This window comes from Hipposideros armiger, unplaced genomic scaffold, assembly GCF_001890085.2.
Source record: "Hipposideros armiger isolate ML-2016 unplaced genomic scaffold, ASM189008v1 scaffold_140, whole genome shotgun sequence".
Lineage (NCBI taxonomy): Eukaryota > Metazoa > Chordata > Mammalia > Chiroptera > Hipposideridae > Hipposideros > Hipposideros armiger.
In genome coordinates, this window is record NW_017731490.1 from 1,868,560 (window position 1) to 1,873,736 (window position 5,177).

The window sequence follows — 5,177 nt, forward strand, 5'->3', positions numbered from 1 at the left end:
TTGGATACTAGTCGCTTATTGTATTGAGACTATCTAGTTTGCCAAATTTTCTTCCTACCAATTCTAGGACAGTCGCTGTTGAGGGGTGAAGATTTGCTTCTAATGAATGTCATTAAATCATTAGACAAAGAGCGAGGCTATCAGAAGTGGTGGGCAAGTGGGCGGGGATGAAATTGCAATTTTATTCAGCAACTGACTTTCAGCCATCAGCTCACCTCGTTGTGATTCATTCTGCTTATCAGCCAAAAGCCCTCAATCATCAGCCTCACTGGAGGTCTGAGAAAGAGCTAATGAAGACGCTGACGCCCTGCAGGAATGCTAAGGACTGGCCCAGCATCCTCCTGTGCTAAAGAAATCCAATGTCACCACTCTGTCCAGGTGTTCCTCCCAGCGCACGTGGTGGGGCATCTCCCAGGCTATGTCTACATCCAAAAGCTGGTAAAAGCAAAAATCACATTCTACATAATTATCTAGATATTTTCAGGTACCCATATGGGACACTAAAGTATCTTTATAAACCCTCCGGTTTCTCGCTTAATTTGGGGGGGTTGTCTTAAGTCAAGTTCCTGAGAATCACGCCCTGAGATGGGATTCTTCTTCTAAAAATCACGTATTCGGGAAGTGTTCTCAGGAGAAGGGGAGAGAGGCCAGCAGAAGAAGGAAGCTCAACAGGTGGTGGTCTTAGTTTCAGCGTGGTTCCACCTGAGCTCTGGAGCACACATTGGTCCTCTCTTGAGGCAAGGGGCCAGCCTTTTGTCCCCCATATCAGTCAGTTTCTCATACAGTAGGTTTGGGGTGAGGTCCTATAATTTGCACTTCTCACAGGTTCCCAGGTGATGCCAATGCTGCTGGTCCAAGGACCACCCTCTGAGAACCACTGCGTGATGGAGATTATGCAGGTGGAGCCAAGACATACCTTCTGACCTGCTGAGTTTCTGTCAGATTTCACCCAGCAGAATGTCAGCTGTAGAGTATGATCTTCCACCAGTGTCTCCAGAAAATTTAACTCTATGCTTACCCCAAACACAAAGAGCAGACACAAAACCCCTGAGTAGGGAGGAGGTAAAATGGTGAGTGACAGGGCCCTGTCTCATCTACCAAAGCATCACCACGGGAGGGAGCACGCCTCCATCCTCCCCTCCCCGCCTTCCTCTACTATCACAGCACACAGGTGAGAGGTGCAGGAGGAGGCCAAAGGAGGCATGGAGAAGCCTGCTAACAGCAGTTACGTGCTGCTCGCAGATGGCTAGGCTCCCTCTGGAATGCTATGCTCCACTCTGAGTTTGCCTTGTCAGGGACTCAGACCAACCAGGACGTGTCAGATAGGAAGAATTAGGAGACAAGGGGACTTAGTGCAATAATGTTTCATCGGGGAGATTGGATAAACAAGCTATAATGAGGCAAGATACTCAAAACTGAGATGAGCTGCCTCAAGGGGTGGTAATTCCCTGTCACTGGACACTTTTGGGCAAAGGCAAGACCATCAGCTGATGGAAGGAGGAGGTGAAGGGCTCTGGGCTGGGGGTTGGATCAGGCAGCCTTCCAGTTTCCTGCCAAGCCTATCAGTTGATGACTTTATACAAATTCCTGCTATGCCCTTTCTTCCACTCTGCAGACCCTCTTAGGGTCCGGTCCTGCTCTGCCTGATGCTCAAATAATAGAAAGTTTAACTCTCTGGCTTTCACTCCAGTTGGCTTGCAAGAGCTCCTAAATTCCTCCCAGTTTTCTGAGAAGAGCCAGAATAATTCCTGCTTTCCTGGTTACACTTAGCTGATCTGGGAGACCAAGTCTGTTATTTTCCTTTTATGGTAGAAAGCTCAACTCACTTCCCTGTGAAAATTGCCTTTGATTTGTTGTAAGGTGTTGTCCAAGCCTGTTTCTAGAATGTACTGCTCACAGGGACAGCCCTCTGAGAGCAGAGCATGATAAAGTGGCCCCATCTTACGGCGGGGGAAACTGAGAGCAAAAGATTATCAGAAGCAGATGTGTTCCCAGGTCTATCCTTAGCCCCACCACCTCACCCCTCTCCTTAATGCTTATTAAATGGAGGTATTTATTCAACATAAGTCTCCAGACTTCAGTTCATTTAAAAATCATTTAAGAATTGAGTCACTGGGGTTGCGTTTTGGCCGACCTCCTGCAGTCACTCCTCCCAGACCCATGTTCTAGAATACAGAGGCGCTATGATTCATTTCTGCTCTCTGGCTGCACTAATCAGAGAAGCCCATTGCTCTTGCCATGAGCTGAGTGATATAATGGAAATTTCTAGGCTGAAGGCATTAGATTCAGAGGCAGCTAAAAAAAATAAAATTGTCAGGCAATCTGATTTACTGTGGCGATGTGAGGGGGAGAGGAAGAGCTAGGGTGGGCTGTTTGCGCTCTCGCACTTATGACAGCGCACAGTCAACCGCCAATCCGCTTGACCAAGTCACCCGTGTGCGCGTTGCTAGGCTCATAGAACCTGAGCGAGACAAGGAGAAACACACGGGCCTGAGCAGTGCACAAACAGCCAGTTTATAACGAACATCAAAAGCTCCATGAGTGCAACTCGATCCAGAAAATTATAATTTCCAGAACTCCTCTGCGAAAGAGTCCTGCGTGTGTTTGGCATATCAGTTTGGGGGGACCTGGGGTGCGGTGGGGAGATTGCTGCTAAACTGCCTTCTAAGGAGTATCTGTTGCTTGCTGTTTACTGAACTGGGGGGAGGGGGCAAGTTTGGAGAGAGCTGAGCTGCTGGGAGGAAGAGAGGTGGGTGATTACTCTCCCCTGCCCTTTCCTCACCGCCATTCTTCAAAATAAATGCGAAATGAATATGTAACGGATATAGGCATAAGGGACTTAAATCTTGCTTGTAATGTTTTATTCCTTTTATTTAAATAGATCTACAATGAATACGACAAAACATTAACATTTGTCAATTCTGGTTGGGGGGGCACACGGGCGTTTGTTATTTTTATGTTTTTTCAACTACAACAAAAGAATATGGCTTTGAAGGATCACTCCCTTTATCAGCATACCCAGGGCTTCCATATGTCTTTGTCTCACAATAGTATCACTGTGCCAACCTGCCCTCATCCCCACATCTTATCCCCATCAGAGCACTGCTCGGGTAGGATCAAGATCGACATACGAGCAGTGGCCATAATTACAGACCTAAAGATGGGAGCATGTTGATTCCCTGCTCAGAGAGAAGCACCCGAGGGTCTGTCTGGGGTACATGGGTAATGGTTCAAGCAGCCTAGCTCTCCTCCAGGAACCACCCCAGCAACATCGCTCATGGGCAGCTGGTGTGAAGGGCGTATAGGGCAGAGAGAACAAGCCTTACAGGGCAGTGCCTAGGTTACAAGGGGCTTGAGAGTAGTCCAGGTCTGTGGGGGCTCTAAGAGAGCTCTGGCCACACAGAACGAGCCATCCCCCTGACACCTCCTTACGAATGTTGGCTTTTCCACCATGTATGACCACGCCCCTGTGAGCAGACATGGTATCTTTTCATTTTGAAGGAAATTATCCTTTTAAGTACCAAACATCTAGGAAAGAAACAGAAAAGAAACATTCACCTTTTGGCTTTTGGAGACTGGCTCTTGATCTACTGGGTCTGAATGTAAAGGATTCTAGATGTGCTTGAAATGGTTCTTAGGAGGTAGAGGGTTAAAGATGTGGTTCTCAAAGTATGGCCATTGGACCTCCGGGGGTCCCCAAGAATCTTTCAGAAGGTCCACAAGGAGAAAGCTATTTTCATCTTAATACTAAGATGTCATTTGCCTTTTTCATTACGTTGGCATTTGCTCTGATGATGCATAAGAAATGGTGAGTGCAAATCCTGGCACTTTAGCATGAATCAAGACAGGGGCACCAGAGTACCAGTCACTGTGTTCCTTGTACTTGCAGAAGAAAGGTCCTCAAGAATGACCTTGAAGAAGCAGTCACCATTATTACTTTCATTAAATCCTGACCATTGACTCTATGTCTTTTTAATATTCTATGTGGCAAAATGAGAAGCAAGAATAGAACACCTTTGCTGCAAAAAGGAGTGCAATGGTTGTCTCAAGGAAAAGCACCGGCGTGATTAAGTTGCAAGCTGAACTCGCTGCTTTTTCATGGAACACAATTTTAACTTGAAAGAATGACAGGCAAACAAACTATGGTTATGCCGTCTTGGGTATTTGGCAGACCTCTTGAAAACAAACCAAGTGAGCCTGTCACTTGAAGACAAAAAGTGATAGTGCTTGTTTCAACAATAAAATTTAAACTTTCAAGCTAACATTAGAATTTTGGANGTTAACTCACCCCACCCCCCCACACACCCCCCTGACGCTTCAGCCAGAAGGATCTGCTTATGTCTCATCTCTCCACCCTGGTCCTCCTGCCTGGAATGACATCCTGTTGCCTCTCCCTCTCTCCTCACCCCACCTCACCCTTTCTGTTCTCTGGTCCTTTATTCTTATCCTTCAAGACTGTTGAAGAAACACTTCACCCCCTCTTCCAGTCACCAGCCAGACAGGGCAGAGTGTGCCTCCCGTAGGCACTTCTTGGCTGAGCGTAATTGTTCCCCGTATCTACCTCCCGCCCTGGCCCCAGAAATCAGGAACTGTCATGTCTGTGTCCTTCATCTCTCCATCCCCAGCACCTGGGACACTGGCTGGTACAGAATAAGAATTCATTAGAAGCACTTGCTGAATGGAATGATTCACTGAGCCAAGTACAAAAGGTTATGGATACACACCATAGCCAAGAGACCCTGTGTCTACAAGTCAACGTACCCTCCCACAGGGGCTCTGTGCTAAATATGCCTCCAAATCAGACATGACCAGTCGATTGTGCATCCTGTCTACCCCAGCTAGTCTACTGGCCCCAGGAGTGCTTGGAGGATGCACAAGCAACATCAGGCATGGCCACATACACATCACCTTTCTACTGAAGGTAATGCCCTCCCCATCTTCCAGTCTCAGTGCAGCAGCACCTTTTTAGACCCAACGCAAGAGATTCTCAAAAGACTGTGGGGCACCATATATCTAGAGATTCGATGTGGTCTAATCCAATTTGGTATCTGAAGCCACAGGGCCCAAATAATCCAAATAATTGTCAAATCTCCACTTTGGTCTAGTCCAGGGGTCGGCAAACTTTTGAGACAGAAGAGCTGCCGGGGTCAGCAAACTGTGGCTCGCGAGCTACATGC